General features: G+C 33.4%; 1 long non-coding RNA gene across 3 annotated transcripts in view; it reads left to right on the forward strand.

The window, feature by feature from the left end:
- The window catches only part of LOC148778939 (uncharacterized), a 28050-nt gene extending 7619 nt beyond the window's left edge, over positions 1-20431 (forward strand). The window contains exons 2-6 of one of the 3 annotated variants that reach the window (XR_016047920.1): positions 8125-8205; positions 16338-16418; positions 16746-16797; positions 18270-18341; positions 20313-20431. This is a non-coding gene — a long non-coding RNA (uncharacterized LOC148778939). Of the gene's footprint in view, positions 1-8124; positions 8206-16337; positions 16419-16745; positions 16798-18269; positions 18557-20312 lie in introns of those variants that run through there. The other 2 variants (XR_016047918.1, XR_016047919.1) reach the window with 2 other exon arrangements.
- Positions 20432-24143: the final 3712 nt, after the last annotated feature.

Genomic DNA, 24143 nt, shown 5'->3' on the forward strand with positions numbered 1-24143 from the left:
GTGTCAATTTGTCCTCTTGTTATGATAGCTTTGATGCAATAATAGTTTTTGTCAATATTGTGTCGCTACTCACTAAATACAAGCAACAAATGCAAGCACTAGACAAAGTGCATATGCTCCACAAGTCTCTCAAAGTCTCCAACTAATCTTAGCAATAGTTTGGAAAGAATATAACATGGTGAATTCATTGTTCTTTTATTGGCAATTCTTATGAATTTCATTCTTAAAAACATTCCCAGTGGGTTAATTTTTTGTAGAATTTTGATGTTTTGGGTTTTGAGTTTTCTCAAAATTAAAAGGTATTTCTTAAAATTTTAGGGAAAAAAAAGAATAAATTCAAAAAATTAATAATAATTAAAATAAGAATGATATAAAAGAAAAATTGGTATTTTATTCACCTTTTCAATATTTAAGTGTGTGTCTAGGATTATCTTGTGTTACTTGTGAAATTCAAACTTAATGTTTCCAAGGAATAAATCTTTTATTTAAACATATGCATAGAAATTTTTTGCAAGGAGTATAAAAAGAAATTGGTGGTGGTGTGGGGGGTGGGGGGCTGCATTATGAAAAGGAATATCTCCTTTCCAAAAAGTCACATCTTACTTTGTTTTAAAAACAGTATTACTCTTTTTAATGTTTTGAATTTTTATTTTTTTGCTTCTTATAAGTTAATTAGTCTTGCACCTAAGGGTTTCCTCAAAATGGTTTTTTCCAACAAAAGGAATTGAAATTAAGGCACCTTCAAGATTTAAGTTAGTCTACCTCTATTAATAATGGCAAGTATGATGTAAACTTGAAGGGCTACCCACTCACCAAATTCTCCACCATTCAATAATTGTGGGTGAAACCTTGTGCAATGGTAATCCGTTGTCTATTAATAAACACTATGATGACCAATATATATTAAAAGGGGCAAATAATTGGTTTGACATTTACTTGCACAAGGCATGTGATGAAGAAACCACTAATCAATACAAATATGAATAGGCCCAAGCTAGTAGCTGTGATGAGGTGCCCCATTATAGTCACCATCCACCTATCAATCATATCTCTCTCTCTCTCTCTCTCTCTCTCTCTCTCTGTGAATGAATGAGAAAAAGCCCATGTGAAGAGAGAAGTATATAAGGCTGGTATGAAAAGTTTCACAATTAGTGTTAGCTATTAGAAATTATATAGTTGGAAGTGTCATATTTTTTGCACCCAAAATTTTTAAAAAAAATTTCTTTTTTTTCTTTTGGGACTTTATGTTCTCAGTTGTGCCATTTGACATTTGATAACTATGGGTAATTGTGACTTTTGTCTTGAACTATACTTTTGTGGTTTAGGCATAATTGATTTACATTAGTGCTATGCAAAATTGTCACCGAGAACTATACAAAATTAGAAGTTGGCTACTAACAGTTTGTCCAATAAATTCCTTCCTTGGTTAGCTTGCCCATTATGGAGTCTTTTCTATATAAAAATGATAGAATTTTTAACTCCTGATCATCGTCGTCAAAGCCTTTTCCCAACTAATTGGGGTCAGCTAATTTTGTCTATGACAATTTGTAGGGGACTTGTACCTCCCTTTTAATCTATTGGATAGTATCTTTTGATTCCCCTTCCATACCTTGCGGTCTAGTCTTATCTTGTATTAGTAGTCTATCATCACAACATTGTTTTATATGCTTATTTATAGAGTAATGATCCTATAGGACCTTTTTTCATTCATGTGTATAGGACTTCAAAGGATCACTATTAAAGTTGACACATATATCTAGAAAAGCCATCACATGAGTGTGGGACTTGATTTTTTTATAGATCCATATCAAATTTAATGGTGATCATTTTAGTTCCTACACACATGGGTAGGAAAGGGTCCTACGGGATCATTACTCTTATTTATATTATTATAAAGCAAAGTAACCGTTTTGTATCAAAGATAAACAGTCTTGTGATACGGAGTCTTAAAAAATATTTGCCTCTTCATTCTCATTGCATAATACGATACCGGGAAATTATCAAAATATTAATGAGATATGCACTATTTAACATTTTATACATTTGTTACTATTCCAACTCATGATCATGTATATTTTGATGGATATTTTGAAATTAAATCAATCTATACATGTAAACAGTAAATAGTTCACATCATATATGTATTTTGATTAGTTTCCCTACTATATTTGGTGTGAGAGAATGAAATCTCTCTAACTCTCTCAAATGCATATTCTATAAAAATATGTAGCGCAGATCCATGGTCCATAGAAGCTATAAAAGGATGAGAATCTACTTTAAAACTTGAGTGACAATACTCTCTCTCTCCATATAGAGTCTAAGAAAAAATTCTGAAAAAGAACAGTATGGATGAGAATCTACTTTAAAACATGAGTGGCAATTACTCTCTCTCTAGGTCTCTCTCTCTCAAATGTATAGTCCATAGAAAGATGTCTTTTAGGCTTCTTAAAGCGCATAACTATGGTCCACAACTGTTATAGAAGGATGAGAATCTACTTTAAACGATGAATGAGAATGTCTCTCTCTCTCTCATGAATGAATGAGAATGACTCTCTCTCTCTCTCTCTCTCTCTCTCTCAAAAGGAGCCCAACCTTTTAGAAGAGTGGGAAACTTTCATGGAATCCAAGAACAAAGCCAAAAAAAGACATGACCCACTTCCTCATGAAAACATCTGTAGATCCTTGCAATGTTTATTGTTCTATCATCTCACAAACAACTCCATACCACTTTATTTTTGCTTCTTGCTCTTTTTGGCCATATAGAAAGAGAGATCCATTTAATCCTTAGCCCCCTTTTTTTCAATTAGCATATTCATTGCTTGATTTAAATGGCTTTCCTCAAAAGCTTAGTAGTTCACATTTCTCACACATGCCCACAAAATTTCACTTGGGAGTCCCTCTCTCTTAAATTGAAATCTCACTGCTCATTTACTATATATATATATATATCATGCAGTGGGTTTTTAAATTTTATTTTTTTAATTTTGCTATTGTTGGATTTTTAGATTTAGATTGGACTTTTAGTTTTCTTTAATGCTTTTGTATTTTTTATTGTAGATATTTGAGGGGTATAAAAGATATTCAATTTAGAATTTTATGTTACTTGTTTTGTTTTCGAGAGGCTTATCATGTGGTTAAATATGTGGGATTCATAATAGGAGTTATGTTTTAGTAAGAGAGAAAGAGTAACATGAGCTTGAAAGCTATGGACTTGAGAAGTATGAGTTATTTTTTAGTTAGAGAGAGACCTATTTTTATGTACTTAAGAAATTTAGAAAAGATTCCTATAGAGAGATTGATATTAGATTGAGGAAAGATAAGATAAGAAGAAATACATATTCATGTGAGAGACAATAGGGAGATAAAATCATAGGGGAGAGAGAGATAGAGTTGATTTTTGTGAGCTTTTATTTATTTATTTTTATATTTATTTATTCTTTTAAATGTATTTAAAGGGAATATATCTCTTTTTTGTAGACATAATGAATGGTGATTCAGTAAAGAGTTTAATCTTGTGAAAATATCTTATGGTTGACTCTCTTGCAGACTCAAAGGGATGATATAATCTCATAGACTTCTTTATTTTCCTGGTTGTCATTTTTCTCCCTGTATCACTCTCTCTCATAAAAGGACATGCACATGTAAATTTAATGCAACTGTTTACCTTGGAATTCAATGCAGAGTCTTTTTTTGAATGATAATTCAATGCACAGTCAAGAAAGTGACTACATAGAGTAACAACACTGGCACACATAGATGGCATCGACATGGATTGCACCTATGTTTGCCACTCACAAGCATGAGCACAGTGCAAGTATAAATAATTAGAAAATTGGAGCAAAAAGAAGCCATTTGATCGATTGCACGACCAAATGTTTTAGGAAAATGTGGGTTCATTGGAAAAGACATCATTTTTTTTAGGAAAATATTATTTAAGGGGCCCAAAACCTTAAAATTAAAATGGGTAGAAAATCCCCTGACATTAGAGAGTTTATTCTGAAAATTTCCATCTCACTTAGTACTTAGGCCGGTCCAGTTACTGAAATGCTTCAACTTGTTCATGAACAATGAACATGGGTAATTCAAGTAACTTTTGAAGATATTTTTTGAGAAGGAATATGATTGGAACAAAGATTAAGAAATAAATTATCTAATGTTAATTGAAATTTTTTGAGCCCCTTAATGATTTCGTAAGGAGTTTTGATCTCCTAAATTAGTTTCTTTTTCCTTTATCTATATTGTAGGCCTGCAATAGGACTAGACCCCAAGGTAATGATTAAGAGTTGAATCAGTAATGATTGGTGCTTGTGTGTGTGGTGATTACAGTCAAATTGACCCCGGCTACTCAAATAAGGGGTGGCAATGGGTTGATACTTGACAGGTTAACGCAACAATGGTCCAAGTTCTAACCCAAATGATCAAGTCCCAGTTCCATCTTGGATCTTATTGAGTCTAATCAAAGTCCCAGTTACATATGGTATGTATATAATTATATATGGCAATAATATATATATATATATATATATATATATATATAGAGAGAGGAAAGGATCTAGTCAGTTCACAAGTTGAAAGCTACAGTGTCAATCAATGGTCCAGATTGAATTTGGGCCGATCTGATGGTCACAACTTCATTTTGTGCTTCAATGTTTATTTTTTTTCTACAAATCCAAATCACTTGAAATTTTGAGTGTCTATTCTTAAAAAAAATCTAATAAAAATATTAAACAAATCATTCAAAAAATAAATTGACCAAAAAATTTCAAGTGATTTAGATTTGTAGAAAAAAAATAAAAATTCAAATACGAAATAAAATTGTAACTGTCAATCAGCCCAGATTGAATCTGAGCCATTGGTGTATATATATATATATATATATATATATATATATATATATATATATATATAATGACACTATGAGACCCTCCCACACCCATGTGAGTCGGATATCAAAGGATCACTATTAAATTTTGATACAAATCTCTAGAAAAGTTATCACATGGGTGTGGGACTTGCGTGAATGGATTTATTGATAACTTTTTTAGAGATCTATGTTAAAATTGAATGATGATCCTTTGGAGTCTTACCCACATAAGTATGGGAGGGTCTCATATTTATCATTACTTCCCGGGTCTTCCAATTCATTACCTGATTTTTTCACCCGTGAATTTTTGTAAGGGGGGCAAACGACGAAGAATCACCCTTATCCCTTGCTCTACAATTGTTCGCAGAAAATCAGAATAATACTAATATTGTACCTTCACCTTGTTATCCAATGGGTTCTCGAGGCACTTCTCGTCGAGATAAACAACCCATGCAAAATATTGTTCCATATGAAAGGGAACCATCGCCTTTGGCAATACGGTCACCTTCACAGTCACCCATTCACCAAATTACCTATCCAGAAGCACATGCTTCTACTCCTCTCTATTCACCAGCTCAATCCAAGACCACCTCCATACCTAATACATCTAGATCTGCATACATCGAAACAGCCTATCTAATGGATATCACCATAGATGAACAACATATTCATACAGATCCCATTAAACTTGCACCTCTGTATCTGATAAACCATCTCAACCCTATCAATGGGGTAAAGACCAGAGAATATTACGAAGCTATACTCATAGAAACAGGATCTATCACTGTTGTCCATTACTATCAGCAAAATACCAGAATAATTGCCTATTCCAAGGTTCAAATAAAAAAGCTTCTTTCTTATGATGAGTGGGGTTGCAATCCCGCACAGGGAAAGAAATTGCACAACCCAGATTTCTCATACAAATATTATAAATATGCCGAGTTTATAGAAGCCTGGCACAAATTCTTTTATTATCAAAATCCGAACAACACACATAGCTGGTATCTTCAATTCCGGCTACCTCTTTTCGAAAGATTCCCCACATGGTTTCAAAATTGGTTCTTAGTGTGGGGATCAACGTCTTTGATACTACCTCCTGCTTTCAAAAACCCGCAGGAACAATTTGTGCAATATAATAATAGTGACAAAACAATTGACACTCACCTATACTTCATGGCCTTATATCAGCTCCCATGGATCATGAAATGGGACTACATCATCTCAGTCAATAATACAAATGATTATACCTATATTCCTCGATTGGAGAAAACCATCTCTGTTAACTGGTGGGACATTTTCAAAATGGATCTCACCGCTACCACACCAAAAAGAATACCCCAACCAATACCTAAATACCAGCCGAACCCAAATACAACAAACACCTCTTTTGACTTTCCAACCTACCTTCGCAACATGTTGCAAACCAATACCAATGCATCCAAAGAAGAATTAGAAAAACAAATGAAGGAGATCTTCGCTGAAGCCGGAAGAAAACCAGTCTCCTCCGAAGAAACAGTACAATCTTCCCCACTCCACACTAATAGATACCTCCAATTGAGTGAAGATGATCCAGAAGAAGAGGATCCAGAAGAAGATGATCCAGAAGAGTTCAGTCAAAGACCATAAAGTCACTATCAACATCACCACCGACAATACCACCAATAATCCAAAAAGATAATAGTCTCCACCGACAAAAGCTCCAGAAAAGATAAAAGCTCACCGACAGAAAAAGACAAGAAAGACTGTTCCAGATTCCAAGCACTGTACCCACCGACATACACGACAAAAGACAGGGCCACATCACCGACAAAAAGTACTATTCCATATGCTTCACTGTAGCCACCAGCATAAAAACCAAAAAAGTTACTGTAGCAATAATCAGATACGACAAAGAGGAACACTGTTCCCAGATGCCTCTTTTTAAATTTTTGTTTTCTTCTCCTTTTGTCCTACTCCTGTAGGTCACCTCAGTCTCCTTTACGTCTTTTCCCTTTCCTTTTGCTTTATCCTTTGCTTCGAAGGGAAGCAAACTCCTTCGTCTATAAAAGGACCAAAGGCCTCTCATTTGAGGCAAGGTCTTCCACTTCCCCTCTCAGCTCATAAACTCTTCTACTCTCTCCCACCTTCTCCACTTTCTCCTCTTTACTCAGAAGCTCCTTCACTTCTCCCTTCACTTCTCCTTCTTTCTCTCAAGACTTCTATTCTGATCTTCGACCTCCTCTATTACTTTATCCTCCTACTTCCTTTCTCTCTCAGGCCTTCTTCAGAAAAGATTTCAGTACTTTCTAATCTCTTTTCTCTCACTGTTCCTCTGAGCCCGAAGTATTATACCAACCAGAGCTATCCTGACCTTCATAGCTCTCGTAGTTCAAACATCTCATCAGGTTCTATCTTATACTTTCACCTTTTATTTTTATATCCATTATGTGTAACTACAATCTAAATTCTCTCCTTTCCTACTGTCCACAACACTGGAAACTGTTTTCCAGTTATTGTATTTGCAAACAGTAAGTTTTTATCTGTAATTTCTTTTCTAGAATTTCAAGTGTGCCTTTTATCTGTAAACTTCTCTTTCCAGTGGTCTAGCTGACAGTCTTCTCTTATTAATAATCTTGAGAAAAATACATCTTTATACCACTTATAATGAGATAGAGTAGGACAGCGTAGATTAGATAGCAGATCTTCCGATCTTGCTGCTAGTAAAGTTGTACTGCCTACAAAATGAGGTGTAATGGTATATATTAGAGTGTTGACAGCATCAATCTCTGTGTATATTATTTCTTGGTTTTGTTCATTTCTAGCTGTCCATTGCCTAGTATTATTGAGGATTCTGTGTTTTGTTTCATCATCTACATAGAAATCCCACCATCCTCGTAACCAGCCAGTAAATCCATTTACTATTACTTTTGCAACCTCTTGATCAGGGTTTCCTGCCATTTTATTTGCAGAAGCATACATTGTCATATGTCTCATGACATCTAATATTTTTAGTTCAGATAATCCATCTATTTGCCAATTTACTATTGATCTTCCTGAATATGATACTGCCTGTTGTATGGCATCTTCTTCCATTGGTATATCAACAGGTGTAGATCTCTTATGATATGGTAAAGCTGTTATTGGTTTCCAATATTTTCCATAGGTTATTCTGTTTATTGTTTCAGAAATAGGGGTAGTATCCATAAATGCTTTTTCTTGATTTTGGATAGTATCTTCTATGATTGGTTCTTCTTCCTGAAGCATCATTGATTCATGTTCAGGTATTTTTGCTTTGCCTTTATCAGAGGATTCAGGTGGTATATTGACAATGGGTGGAGGAGGAATAGTTATCTTTGGAGAAGGTATTCCTTTGATATCTAAGTGAGATAATTTTGATATCAATTGATCCATAAGGGATTTATTATTATCTCCAATATGAAATTTATTCTTATTCAATTCTGGAGGTGGTTTGAACAAAACTGATTTAGGTATGATTGTAGCAGAAGGTTGTTCTTTGGTGACAAGTCTTTCTATTCTTTCTGCCTGTCTTCCTAGAGATTGCATATAACAATTGGTATAATTATTTTGTTCCACAATATGAGGAATCAATTCTTGTTTCTTACCAAGTTCTTTGGGTAAGATTTTATATGGAGTAGCAATTATATCCTATACTGATGGAGATTTGGCAGGTTCATCTTTCATTGGGATAGATGTTTTGAGTATTAGACTCTTTTCAGGAGGGTGAGTACTAGCAGTTGTAGTACCATCCGTACTAATATAAGTTTTCTCTTCTATTGTTTGAATTTCATCAAATGAAGGGATATGAAGTTTATGTTGATAATTACTTATTAACCATAGAAAATATCCTTCTGTTTCCTTTTCCTTTTTAAGGAATTTATTATATTTAGCCTGTAATATTTCTCTTAATTGTAATGGTACTTTTGTCAGATACCATTGTCTAATATATTTATTTTCTTTCGACATAAAATCTTGCTTGATATAATTATGATCAATTTTTTTCTTTTTTCTTTCTAGTTTAGCGGCTAAATACGCTGCTATATATTCATCTAAATATTTATCATGTGAATTATCATATTCTTCTACTTGTAAAGTTAATATTTGAAAGTCTTGTAATTCTTCTATACTGGGTTCAGTAGTATTTGTAGTACTAGATTCAGGAGTATATGTGGGAATAACAACATGATCTGTTGTTCTCCTTGTTCCTTGAAATTGTAGGTTTGAACTAGGTATTGAAGAATACTGAGTAGGAGGTGGTAGTATTATGACATTCGGATTAGTAGAATAAGATTTTCTACTTGGTATTTTATTTTTAATATTCCTTTTTCTATTAATATTAATATCATCCTGTACTTGTAATTATTGAAATTTTATTTCAATATTGCCATCAGGATGTTCTATTATTTGATTAAGAATATGATGTTGGGGAACTTCTTGAGGTTGATTGGCATGTTGTAATGCCCATGACTGTGGTAGTCTAATATCTGACCATTTTATCGTTTTGGGAACAATCATATTTGATTTTTCCATATTTGTTTGGAATAATATAGTTTGATCTTTTTGATCAATTTGCATAATATTTGGACATAAGGTATTCATGACTTTGTAATATATTCTATAAACTATTGCTAAGTTTTGAGAACCTTGGATCATATTAAAACCATGTGTTTTTAAATTAATTGTTAATATATCTAAAATATTTGGGTCAGTCAAAGAAGCAGAAAAATTTGAAAAACAATTAAAATATATGGGACCACTACAGAGGCTGGATTCAACCATGCCAAGTAGAGAGTCTGTGAAAATATTGTGTCTTGTATCTCTTAGGCATACAAGCACAGAGGTGTTCAACCCTAATCGGGTCAAAGGTTTCACGGCTATTTGAATTAATCCAATATGTAAATATTTGTACTTATGTTCTTTATGTTTCTCAATGATTTTCTTTGAGAGTAGATGAAAGTCTTCTTGGTTTTGAGTAACCGATAAACTTTCTTCTACAGTCTTGATGGCATATCCCATCTTGAATTTGAATGATCATTTATTGTAAACGTCATGGATTGGTACCTTAGGTATGTTCCAATTTTGAATATTATGTTTGATGTCATTAATGACTATTTGTTCTTTATTTTTTACTCTAAGTGTTTGAGATGAAGTTGCATTTTTACTAGTTAGATTCCTTATTAAATTTGTCATCCGTAGGCTGCGGATAATGACAATCTGGACATTCAGTGGCCCCGCGTTTTCCCTAAGCGGCTCTTCCTGGCCTTGGCGGTACTTTGCAATAGGCGTTCACTTGTCTCTTGTCTTAACTCTCGGACCAACTTTCTAAGATGTAAATTTAACTTAGTTTCGCTATTCAAGATGTAATTTTTATCTCATACAACTTATTGATGTAAAAAGAACAGGTTTACTGTTTTGACAGTTTAACTGTTTACACAGTTTCACTGTTGGACAGTTCTACTGTTGTAACTATGACAGTTTTACTGTATGGCTCTGATACCAAACTCGGCTCGAATCTACAGTACTGTCAAATTGTTTTATAGATATAATCTTAATTGATTCTGTTATGCAAAGATTTTTAATTGTATAATCTAATTTATGCAGGGATTGTATGTATAAATTTTTATAGTAAATAGGTAAACAATAAGCTATTGTATTTAACTAGTTCTTGTAAAATCTTATAAGAATTAAGGATAAACAGGATTATGCACAATAAAGGAATAATAGAAATATCAATTACAAACCATTGGGCATAATTAAACTCACCAACTTTTATTATCTATTCATCATATACACTCGGAGAACTCTCTACAGAAATATGTGCTGAAGGTTTAGCCTTATGCACAGATATGAAATTAAAAAGACAATTAGATAAACAAAAAATCACTAAGCGAAAAGAGCTTGGTGACTTTTGTGAACAATTTGGTTATTACCTTGATAAGAAAAATATGCCTGACAATCTATATAAGAAAAAGAAGAAATACAAAAAAGAAAAATATAAATCCAAAAATAAGGAATGAAAAATGCTGAAAAGGAACGAGGAGTTCTTAGACTCGTTATTAATTATAAACCTTTGAATAAAGGATAAGATATCCAATCCCTAATAAAAAAGATTTATTAGATAGAGTTGCTCAAGCATGTATCTTTTCCAAACTTGATATGAAATCTGGTTATTGGCAAATACAAATCCAAGAACAAGATAAATATAAGATTGCATTTAATGTTCCATTTGGACAATACGAATGGAATGTTATGCCATTTGGTTTGAAAAATGCTCCATCAGAATTCCAGAAAATAATGAATGATGTTTTTAATGCTTACCATCATTTTATGATAGTATATATTGATGATGTACTAATATTCTCGGAATCGATAGATCAACATATCAAACCATTAACACATTTATACATGCAGTCCGGAATGCTGGATTAGTTGTTTCAGCCAAAAAGATAACACTATTCAAAACCAATATAAGATTTCTAGGACATATAATTCATCATGGAACTATCATTCCCATCGATAGATCCATACAATTCGCTGTTAAATTCCCTGATCAAATACTTGATAAAAAGGAACTTCAAAGGTTCCTAGGTTGTTTAAATTATGTTAGTGATTTCTATCCTAACCTTGCTTTAGATTCTAAACCTTTATATGATAGACTCAAAAAGAATCCACCACCATGGACCAATATCTATACCAAGGCAGTACAGGTAATTAAAAGCAAGGTAAAGACACTAGAATGTCTCTCCCTACCTCATCCAACTGCTTTTAAAATCATAGAATGTGATGCTTCTGACAAAGGCCTCGGTGGTATTCTCAAACAAAGAATTGATTCTCAAGAACAATTACTTCGTTATACTTCCAAAGCTTGGAACACTACTCAATTAAATTATTCCATGATTAAGAAAGAACTTTTAGCAATTGTCCATTGTGTTTCAAAATTCCAAAGTGATATTTTAAACCAACATTTTCTCATACGAACCGACTGCAAAGCAGCCAAAGATATTCTGCAAAAAGATGTTCAAAATTTAGTTTCTAAACAATTATTTGCTCGATGGCAGGCTATATTATCCGCCTTTGATTTTTCTATCGAACACCTTCCCGGGTCTTCCAATTCATTACCTGATTTTTTAACTCGTGAATTTTTGCAGGGGGCAACACTGACACAAACGACGAAAAATCACCCTTATCCCTTGCTCTGCAATTGTTCGCAGAAAATCAGAATAATACTAATATTGTACCTTCACCTTATTATCCAATGGGTTCTCGAGGCACTTCTCGTCGAGATAAACAACCCATGCAAAATATTGTTCCATATGAAAGGGAACCATCGCCTTCGGCAATACGGTCACCTTCACAGTCACCCATTCACCAAATTACCTATCCAGAAGCACATGCTTCTACTCCTCTCTATTCACCAGCTCAATCCAAGACCACCTCCATACCTAATACATCTAGATCTGCATACATCAAAAGAGCCTATCTAATGGATATCACCATAGATGAACAACATATTCATACAGATCCCATTAAACTTGCACCTCTGTATCGGATAAACCATCTCAACCCTACCAATGGGGTAAAGACCAAAGAATATTACGAAGCTATACTCATGGAAACAGGATCTATCATTGTTGTCCATTACTATCAGCAAATACCAGAATAATTGCCTATTCCAAGGTTCAAATAAAAAAGCTTATTTCTTATGATGAGTGGGGTTGCAATCCAGCACAGGGAAAGAAATTGCACAACCCAGATTTCTCATACAAATATTATAAATATGCCGAGTATATAGAAGCATGGCAAAAATTCTTTTATTATCAAAATCCGAACAACACACATAGCTGATATCTTCAATTCCGGCTACCTCTTTTCGAAAGATTCCCCACATGGTTTCAAAATTGGTTCTTAGTGTGGGGATAGACTTCTTTGATACTACCTCCTGCTTTCAAAAACCTGCAGGAACAATTTGTGCAATATAATAATAGTGACAATACAATTGACACTCACCTATACTTCATGACCTTATATCAGCTCCCATGGATCATGAAATGGGACTACACCATCTCAGTCAATAATACAAATGATTATACCTATATTCCTCGATTGGAGAAAACCATCTCTGTTAAATGGTGGGACATTTTCAAAATGGATCTCACCGCTACCACACCAAAAAGAATACCCCCACCAATACCTAAATACCAGCCAAACCCAAATACAACAAACACCTCTTTTGACTTTCCAACCTACCTTCGCAACATGTTGCAAACCAATCCCAATGCATCCAAAGTAGAATTAGAAAAACAAATGAAGGAGATCTTCGCTGAAGCCGGAAGAAAACCAGTCTCCTCCGAAGAAACAGTACAATCTTCCCCACTCCACACCAATAGATACCTCCAATTGAGTGAAGATGATCCAGAAGAAGAAGATCCAGAAGAGTTCAGTCAAAGACCATAAAGTCTCTATCATCATCACCACCGACAATACCACCAATAATCCAAAAAGATAATAGTCTCCACCGACAAAAGCTCCAGAAAAGATAAAAGCTCACCGACAGAAAAAGACAAGAAAGACTGTTCCAGATTCCAAGCACTGTACCTACCGACATACACGACAAAAGACAGGGCCACATCACCGACAAAAAGTACTATTCCAGATGCTTCACTATAGCCACCAGCATAAAAACCAAAAAAGTTACTGTAGCAATAATCAGATACGACAAGAAGGAATACTGTTCCCAGATGCCTCTTTTTAAATTTTTGTTTTCTTCTCCTTTTGTCCTACTCCTTTAGGTCACCTCAGTCTCCTTTACGTCTTTTCCCTTTCCTTTTGCTTTATCCTTTGCTTCGAAGGGAAGCAAACTCCTTCGTCTATAAAAGGACCAAAGGCCTCTCATTTGAGGCAAGGTCTTCCGCTTCCCCTCTCAGCTCATAAACTCTTCTGCTCTCTCCCACCTCTCCACCTTCTCCTCTTTACTCAGAAGCTCCTTCATTTCTCCCTTCACTTCTCCTTCTTTCTCTCAAGACTTCTATTCTGATCTTCGACCTCCTCTACTACTTTATCCTCCTACTTCCTTTCTCTCTCAGGCCTTCTTCAGAAAAGATTTCAGTACTTTCTAATCTCTTTTCTCTCACTGTTCTTCTGAGCCCGAAGTATTATACCAACCAGAGCTATCCTGACCTTCATAGCTCTCGTAGTTCAAACATCTCATCAGGTTCTATCTTATACTTTCACCTTTTATTTTTATATCCATTATGTGTAACTGCAATCTAAATTCTCTCCCCTCCTACTGTCCACAACACTGGAAACTGTTTTCCAGTTATTGTATTTGCAAACAGTAAGTTTTTATCTGTAATTTCTTTTCTAGAATTTCAAGTGTGCCTCTTATCTGTAATTTTTTTTCTAGAATTTCAGTGTGCCTCTTATCTGTAATAAGTTGTTGTTATCTGTAAAATATACAGGTGTTATACAGTTACTTTATGATGAGAATAAAATGCAGTTTAAGATTTTATTTAGTATAAAAGTTGGTGAGTTTAATTATGCCCAATGGTTTGTAATTGATATTTCTGTTATTCCTTTATTGTGCATAATCCTGTTTATCCTTAATTATTATAAGATTTTACAAGAACTAGTTAAATACAATAGCTTATTGTTGACCTATTTACTATAAAAATTCCTGCATACAATCCCTACATAAATTAGATTATACAATTAAAAATCTTTGCATAACAGAATCAATTAAGATTCAATCTATAAAACAATTTGACAGTACTGTAGATCCGGGCCGAGTCTGGTATCAGAGCCATTTGTTGTAATTCTAATTATTTAATTCTATTTTTTAATTGAACTATTTCAGTCTTTATTTCTTTGATTTCTTGTTTGAGATCTGAAATGGTCGGCTCTTTTTGTTGAGAAGTGTGTTGCTCACTTACTCTTTTCATTATTGAAGCAAAGTTATATTCCTCAGAGGTTTTATTCAGAGGAATTGGTTTTGCTTTATTTTTTGTAATATTAATAAATTGAGTAATGACAGCTCTTTTTTCTTCTGGATCAACAATTTTATCAATAATATCTAGAATGAAATTATCTTCTTGTGTAAGTGTGTGAACATTATGTGTTGATATTGGACAACTACAATTATCATCCTTTGAGCTGGATGTATTTGTATCTGACTCATTAGTGGAGTCAGAGGAGTCTGTCCACATGAGATCATCATCTTGGATTTGATCGATATGAGAATCAGAAGAAGTAGAGGATGAGGAATCATAATTGAATATGTTATATAATTTAGATTTTATTGATTCATCTAAATTTAATGATTCTATTTTCTTTTTTAATTTACACTGATGTTTATAGTGTCCTACTTTACCACACTTATAGCATACGGGCAACTTTCTCTTTTTCTTTGTATTGGAAGAAAATTTATTGATTAATTTCCCTTTAGATTTTTTATAATATTTCATATCTTTATCCTTATTTTTGGATTTATATTTTTCTTTTTTGTATTTCTTCTTTTTCTTGTATAGATTGTCAGGCATATTTTTCTTATCAAGGTAATAACCAAATTGTTCACAGAAGTCACCAAGCTCTTTTCGCTTAGTGATTTTTTGTTTATCTAATTGTCTTTTTAATTTCATATCTGTACATAAGGCTAAACCTTCAGCACATATTTCTGCAAAGAGTTCTCCGAGTGTATATGATAAATACACAATAATTCCATTATGTTTTTTCCTTAGCCTTTCCTTGATTTTTTCAGCAAATAAATATGGTAGACCAGCTATAAACTTCTCTTTCCAGTGGTCTAGCTGACAGTCTTCTCTTATTAATAATCTTGAGAAAAATACATCTCTATACCACTTATAATGAGATAGGGTAGGACAGCGTAGATTAGATAGCAGATCTTCCGATCTTGCTGCTAGTAAAGCTGTACTGCCTACAAAATGAAGTGTAATGGTATATATTAGAGTGTTGACAGCATCACTCTCTGTGTATATTATTTCTTGGTTTTGTTCATTTCTGGCGGTCCATTGCCTAGTATTATTGAGGATTCTGTGTTTCGTTTCATCATCTACATAGAAATCCCACCATCCTCGTAACCAGCCAGTAAATCCATTTACTATTGCTTTTGCAACCTCTTGATCAGGGTTGCCTGCCATTTTATTTGCAGAAGCATACATTGTCATATGTTTCATGACATCTAATATTTTTAGTTCAGATAATCCATCTATTTGCCAATTTACTATTGATCTTCCTGAATATGATACTGCCTGTTGTATGGCATCTTCTTCCATTTGTATATCAACAGGTGTAGGTCTCTTATGATATGGTAAAGCTGTTATTGGTTTCCAATATTTTCCATAGGCTATTCTGTTTATTGTTTCAGAAATAGGGGTAGTATCCATAAATGCTTTTTCTTGATTTTGGATAGTATCTTCTATGATTGGTTCTTCTTCCTGAAGCATCATTGATTCATGTTCAGGTATTTTTGCTTTGCCTTTATCAGAGGATTCAGGTGGTATATTGATAATAGGTGGAGGAGGAATAGTTATCTTTGGAGAAGGTATTCCTTTAATATCTAATTGAGATAATTTTGATATCAATTGATCCATAAGGGATTTATTATTATCTCCAATATGAAATTTATTCTTATTCAATTCTGGAGGTGGTTTGAACAAAACTGATTTAGGTATGATTGTAGCAGAAGGTTATTCTTTGGTGACAAGTCTTTCTATTCTTTCTGCCTGTCTTCATAGAGATTGCATATACAGATTGGTATAATTATTTTGTTCCACAATATGAGGAATCAATTCTTGTTTCTTACCAAGTTCTTTGGGTAAGATTTTATATGGAGTAGCAATTATATCATATACTGATGGAGATTTGGCAGGTTCATCTTTCATTGGGATAGATGTTTCGAGTATTAGACTCTTTTCAAGAAGGTGAGTACTAGCAGTTGTAGTACCATCCGTACTAATATAAGTTTTCTCTTCTATTGTTTGAATTTCATCAAATGAAGGGATATGAAGTTTATGTTGATAATTACTTATTAACCATAGAAAATATCATTCTGTTTCCTTTTCCTTTTTAAGGAATTTATTATATTTAGCCTGTAATATTTCTCTTAATTGTAATGGTACTTTTGTCAGATACCATTGTCTAATATATTTATTTTCTTCTGACATAAAATCTTGCTTGATATAATTATGATCAATTTTTTTCTTTTTTCTTTCTAGTTTAGCGGCTAAATACGCTGCTATATATTCATCTGAATATTTATCATGTGAATTGTCATATTCTTCTACTTGTAAAGTTAATATTTGAAAGTCTTATAATTCTTCTATACTGGGTTCAGTAGTATTTGTAGTACTAGATTCAGGGGTATATGTGGGAATAACAACATGATCTGTTGTTCTCCTTGTTCCTTGAAATTGTAGGTCTGAACTAGGTATTGAAGAAGACTGAGCAGGAGGTGGTAGTATTATGACATTCGGATTAGTAGAATAAGATTTTCTACTTGGTATTTTATTTTTAATATTCTTTTTCTATTAATATTAATATCATCCTGTACTTGTAATTGTTGAAATTTTATTTCAATATTGCCATCAGGATGTTCTATTATTTGATTAGGAATATGATGTTGGGGAACTTCTTGAGGTTGATTGGCATGTTGTAATGCCCATGACTGTGGTAGTCTAATATCTGACCATTTTATTGTTTTGGGAACAATCATATTTGATTTTTTCATATTTGTTTGGAATAATATAGTTTGATCTTTTTGATCAATTTGCATAATATTTGGACATAAGGTATTCATGACTTTGTAATATATTCTATAAACTATTGCTAAGTTTTGAGAACCTTTGATCATATTAAAACCATGTGTTTTTTAATTAATTGTTAATATATCTAAAGTATTTGGGTCAGTCAAAGAAACAGAAAAATTTGGAAAACAATTAAAATATATGGGACCACTACAGAGGCTGGATTCAACCATGCCAAGTAGAGAATCTGTGAAAATATTGTGTCTTGTATCTCTTAGGCATACAAGCACAGAGGTGTTCAACCCTAATCGGGTCAAAGCTTTCACGGCTATTTGAATTAATCCAATATGTAAATATTTGTACTTATGTTCTTTATGTTTTTCAATGATTTTCTTTGAGAGTAGGTGAAAGTCTTCTTGGTTTTGAGTAACCGATAAACTTTCTTCTACAGTCTTGATGGCATAACCCATCTTGAATTTGAATGATCCTTTATTGTAAACGTCATGGATTGGTACCTTAGGTATGTTCCAATTTTGAATATTATGTTCGATGTCATTAATGACTATTTGCTCTCTATTTTTTACTCTAAGTGTTTGAGATGAAGTTACATTTTTACTAGTTAGATTCCTTATTAAATTTGCCATCCGTAGGTTGCGGATAATGACAATCTGGACATTCAGTGGCCCAACGTTTTCCCTAAGCGGCTCTTCCTGGCCTTGGCGGTACTTTGCAATAGGCGTTCACTTGTCTCTTGTCTTAACTCTCGGACCAACTTTCTAGGATGTAAATTTAACTTAGTTTCGCTAGTCAAGATGTGACTTGTATCTCATACAACTTATTGATGTAAAAAGAACATGTTTACTGTTTTGACAGTTTAACTGTTTACACAGTTTCATTGTTGGACAGTTCTACTGTTGTAACTATGACAGTTTTACTGTATGGCTCTGATACCAAACTCGGCCCGGATCTATATATATATATATATATATATATATATATATATATATATATATATGAAAAAACTGGGGTTAACCCACTAGCTCATATGAACATGAGCCAAACGGTTCAAATTGAATATGGGCCGATCAGACGATCACGGATGTCTGGTAGTTCTTGAATTTTTTTTTTTTTCCTTGAAATCCAAATTACTTGAAGTTTTAGATGTGTGTTCTTCTCATCAAGGCGCACCTAATAAAAAAATATATATAAAAAAAATTATTCGTAAAAAAAAAAAATGACCAAATACCCTCGAAGCTTTTCAGGGGTATTTTGATCAATGTATTTCATGTAAAATATTTTTTTGATATTTTTGAAGATTCACCTATTTTTGATAAACACATGTATAAAATTTCAAGTGAGTTGAATCTATATAAAAAACAATAAAATTCAAACGCTATCAAATATCTATGATCGTCATATCGGCCCAGATTCAATTTGAGCCGTTGGGCTCATATGTTCATATGAGCTAGTGGGCTAACCCCAGCTTTTCCTATATATATATATATATATATATATATATATATATAGGGAAAAGATCATGTCAGCCCAAGGGCTGCTACAGTAAACACCAACAGCCCAGATTCAAAATCTAACGATCCCGAATGTCCGATAGTGTTTGAATTTTAATTTTTTTTTTCTACAAATAAGATTGATCTGAAATTTAGAGGGTGTGTACATAAAAAATAAATGAATCTTAAAAAAAATATAGAAAAATATTTTACATGAAAAAATTGACCAAAGTACTCCTATAATATTTTGGAGGTATTTTGGTTAATTTTTTTGTGGATTATTATTATTATTATTTTATTAGGTGCGCCTTGATAAGAAGAATACACACCTTAAATTTTAAGTGATTTGGATTTATATAAAAAAAATTAAAATTAAAATAGAAAAAGATGTCGTGACCGTCAAATCGGCCCAGATTGCATATGGGCCATTGGCATTTACTGTAACGGTCAGCTAGTGGGCGTACATAGTCCACTCCCATATATATATATTAATGATCTTATGAGACCCTCCTATATCCATGTATGTAGGATTCCAAAGGATCACCATTAAATTTAGCACAGATCTCTAAAAAGGTTATCACGGGACTTGACTTTTCTAGATATCTGTATCAAATTTAATGGTAATCCTTTGAGGTCCTACACACATGAGTGTGGGAGGGTCTAATAGGATCATTGCTCATTATATATATATATATATATATATGGTGTGGTTTCTATAAGGTTGCAACCTTAAACAATCCATTTAAGGCGCACCTCCAAATTTTATCATTATATGTAATTTTGGTGTAAAAGATTCTTAGGATTATTTGAAAATCTATTTTCATATCCAATTAGAAAATTTTAAAATCTTGAAAATGGACGGTCTAGATAATGTGTTACAAGATGCACTATTTTTGGGACTCAAAATCTTTTATTTTTTCATACTCATACATTTCGATGTCGAGATGATCAATTAGAGGGTTTTTTTAACATTAAAATAACTTTTTCCATTGGAAGTTTGAGGTGTCTCTTTAGTTCTACATTTTAAGGTTGCAACCTTATATAAACTTTTTTCATCTTACCAAAAGGAAGGGGCATTAAGTGTGGTTATATTAGTGAATTCTTTTTTTTTTTCTTCTTTCTTGAATGTTTTAATATTGGTGAATTTCATAGAAATTTGTCTAATTTAAGGTAAGGTTTTTGCAGGGTTACAGTTGTTGCAGTTCTAAAATAGATGGTAAAGCTACACCGGGAAATCCCACCAGAAAATAAAGTTGCAAAGAAAAATTTATGATGGTCTACCAATCTATTTCACTCCACACTATGAAATTTAAATCTAAAAAAATAGTGCAAATGTGGTACATATGTGAACTTGAAATGAGCGTTCTAGAAATTTTCTTACAAAGACCAAATCTTGTAATCCGCTTTTCTTTCATATCCATGATTGTGGAGTCAGTTCTGAAAAAAACAATTTTTGAAAAAACAATTATTAAGCTCTTATTAATAAAATAATTCATTTTTAATTGTAATACATTGCAATTTAAAATCGTAATGGAGGGTCTGATTCTTATTGGTGTTGTACTTTTTATAGACAACAAAAGGAAAAAAAACTTTCCTTAAACTAGAAATTTGCAAGAATATCATATTTAATGAGAAAGTGTTTGGCATTTTCTTTTGTGGATCTATTAAAATAAACAAAATCGAGATCTCATCTGATAGTCTATACTCTATAGGTCTACTTCTTCTTTTATTTTATTGCCATATTTTTTATTCTTGAATTTCACTGTTCCCCTTTAGTCAAGCCAAACATTCATGGTTTCTCCATTCCATTTGGGGCAAATCATATGTATGCTTTACTTCTTAAAAAATGAAACAAGATCTTTAGAAGCTGTGTGTAAAGGCCGGATCTCTCTCTTTCTCTCTCTCTCTCTCTCTCTCTCAGTGTCTATATGATTCTCATCCTTTTAGCCGTCTAGTCCTTTTAGCCTTCTAGCTAGTGTAGAGACTAGTCGGTCGGGTCTCTCTCTCTCTCTCTCTCTCACACAGTGTCTATATGATTCTCATCCTTTTAGCCGTCTAGTCCTTTTAGCCTTTTAGCTAGGGTAGAGACTAGTCGGTCGGGCCTGGTTCAACCTAACCTGAATCCAACCCAATTGGGTCTAACTTATGTCCCAACCCACTAGGTTGGACCAGTGTAGGTTTAGTATGTACATATTTATAAAATGGTTGGGATAAAACTTTGATGATGATAGGGTTACATTTTATGAATATTGTTTCAATAAGACCCTCTACTATCCATGTGTATAAGACCCCGAATGATCATCATTAAAGTTGGTACAGATCTCTAAAAAAATTATCACATGAGTGAAGGATTTGACTTTTCTATAAATTCGTACTAAATTTAATGGTGATCTTTTAAAGTCCTACACATATAATTGGGGGAAGATCCTATAGGATCATTGCTCATATTTTATTTATCAAACTCAATAAGATCTGGGATGGATGCATAATTGGGCTGGACACGAATCAGGTCTAGGTCAAATGGACCTGGATGACTGGACACAATCATTTGGGTCTGGTATATCACTCGAAACACACACCGATCATGTCGACTATCGGTCCGAACAAGATCGGTTGGGTCTGGCATACAAGTCGAAATACACGAAATCAAGTCAAACCATCGGGTCGGTGGGTCGGCCTAACTTACTGCCCATCCCTACTTCTACCCCCTCTTTGATATTCCTCTCTATCTCTGTAATTCCCACCTTCCAACCCACCCTCTCCATGCATAAAAGCCAGAATTTTATGCATCTCACTCATAGAAGCAGAGCATTTTCCTTTTGGACTCTCTCTCTCTCTCCTCCCACCATTTCTCTCTTTCTATCCATTTATTCTTCTCTCCATGCTTTTTCAAAGGCTTTTTTTTCTTTCGTTCTCTCTCATATTTTTTTTATTTTTTGCTCTCTTTCTCTCTCCTAAATTTTATTTTTTTGTTTGGGACTTTTTGGCCTCATGGGAAAGGGTGGGAGAACTTTAGAGAGATGGGAGAGGAGAAAGGGGGGCAAGTCCAGTGGGAGAATTTTTAGAGAGAGATAAAGTAGGATTTTTAGAGAGAGAAAGAAAAGAAAGGACCGTAGGCCATGTCCTGTCCCAGTGGCACGTGCAAAAAGTACTCCCATAGAAAGTGACTTCAAAATCCCTTACGGTCGCATAGAAGCCCGCCCTTATCCCTTCCACGTAATGACTAAAATAGCCCTATATCAACAATTTATTACCAAGATGGTCTTTATTTTAGGGAAATTAAAAAACATATAATTTTTTAGATTATTAAAAGCAAACCCCCAAATTTTCAGAATTTCAGCCATACCCCATTTCACCATTTTACCCCATTTCACCATTTTTCGCTTTTTTGTGACTAAAATACCTTTCACATGGGTATTATGTCCTCAGCGTGACGATAGGGTATGCTGATAAATGATGATCACCTTGATTATCATGGAATTCGCACTACCATGATACCCTTCAAGGAAATCTATCCGCCAGTACAGATAGGCTTAAAACCTGTTGTGACCATCATAGTTCTTTTAGTGTCGGGATGCTTCAAGAGACCATCTCAGTTCTTTAAGTGTCATGGTACTAGTGATCATCGCAGTTATTTAAGTGTTGTGATGCTTCTCTTTTGTTTTCCAGTAACAAATTAGGATTTTGTTGAAGAGATCACGTGTATGCACCTTGACGCACACTAGCCCATGGCTTCTTGAATCTCCGGTGGAGAATTTAAAAAAAGGAAAATCTTTTAGTGAATCTTCACCTATATGCAATTTATATGAATATAGAGTTTATTTTTAATTGGTGACCTATAATTGTTTAATCTTGATACAATTATTTTTAGTGAGCTGAAAAACAATATCAAAGATGCTAATTGTATTTGTCATGCAATAACTATTGTGTGATATTATTGTCAGTTCATTCCTAGTTATCTGGTCCATCCGATCTAGTTGCAGATGTCTCCAATGTTTATGTGCTTGGAAACACATAACAAGCTCATTCAAATAAAAAGCAAAGAATTATGTTAGGGATATGCTTAGAATCTTATAAATTAGTTATAATTTTAAGTGTGTTTGCACCATAGGCCCTGAAAACTTGCCACAACCCAAACTCATGATAATAATATAACATTGACATGGGAACCCCTTTTTTAGTGTGTTTGCAGTTGCATTAAGTCATAAAAGATTGTCATGGACCAAACTCATTGGGAACAGGTATGTATATAGCACATATGCACATGAATCTTTTTCCTTTGAAGCATAGTTCTTGTTTATTTCTATTTTTTATTTTCTAGGGTATTTGAGTACCTTCAAGGTCCACAATGAGGAAACCATATGAGAACCAAGCTCAAGGTATCAAAGTATTAGAAAGAAAAAAAAGAAGGGAAAGATATCAATTAAGGGGTTGAAACCCCTAAATAGAATTAGGTCAAAAGATTACAAATAACATTTGATGATTTGCTTTTAAATTCTATTTCAACCAAATGTATATATTTAAAAAGTCCTAGATTGCTCTTGTTTAATGTTGAAAAGCCCAAACAATTTGAGGCACTTTAATAATTTTACCTCCAAACATGCATTAGGATACCAGATGCTGCCTATTTAGAATTACAAATAATGAACAGTTTATTCAGTATTTGAAACAAGGACAAGAAGGGGCATTTACATCAACTGTCATATTCTTCCTAATTTTAAATAATAAAGAAATTGTTCGTTACTTCTAACTCCAAAAAAGTAGAGGTACTTTTGTCACTCCGTTAAAGGCCTTTTCGGGCCAAATTAACCAAAGCGCCGAACATGGCGATCTAATATTTTTAGCATTTTTTTTTAAAAGATGTCTTATTGGAATAAAAATTAAAAAAAAAAATAAATATAATGTATTATCTTTTGACCAATTTATTCCATAATTGACATTTCCCAAAAGACACCCAAACATCTTCAACAAAATTGTTCCCACCCCCATCCCTTCTTTTCCCCATGAAAAAAAAAA

The sequence above is a fragment of the Amborella trichopoda genome, chromosome 13 (assembly GCF_054954075.1).
Source record: "Amborella trichopoda isolate Santa Cruz 75 chromosome 13, AtrichopodaSantaCruz75HAP2 v2.0, whole genome shotgun sequence".
Lineage (NCBI taxonomy): Eukaryota > Viridiplantae > Streptophyta > Magnoliopsida > Amborellales > Amborellaceae > Amborella > Amborella trichopoda.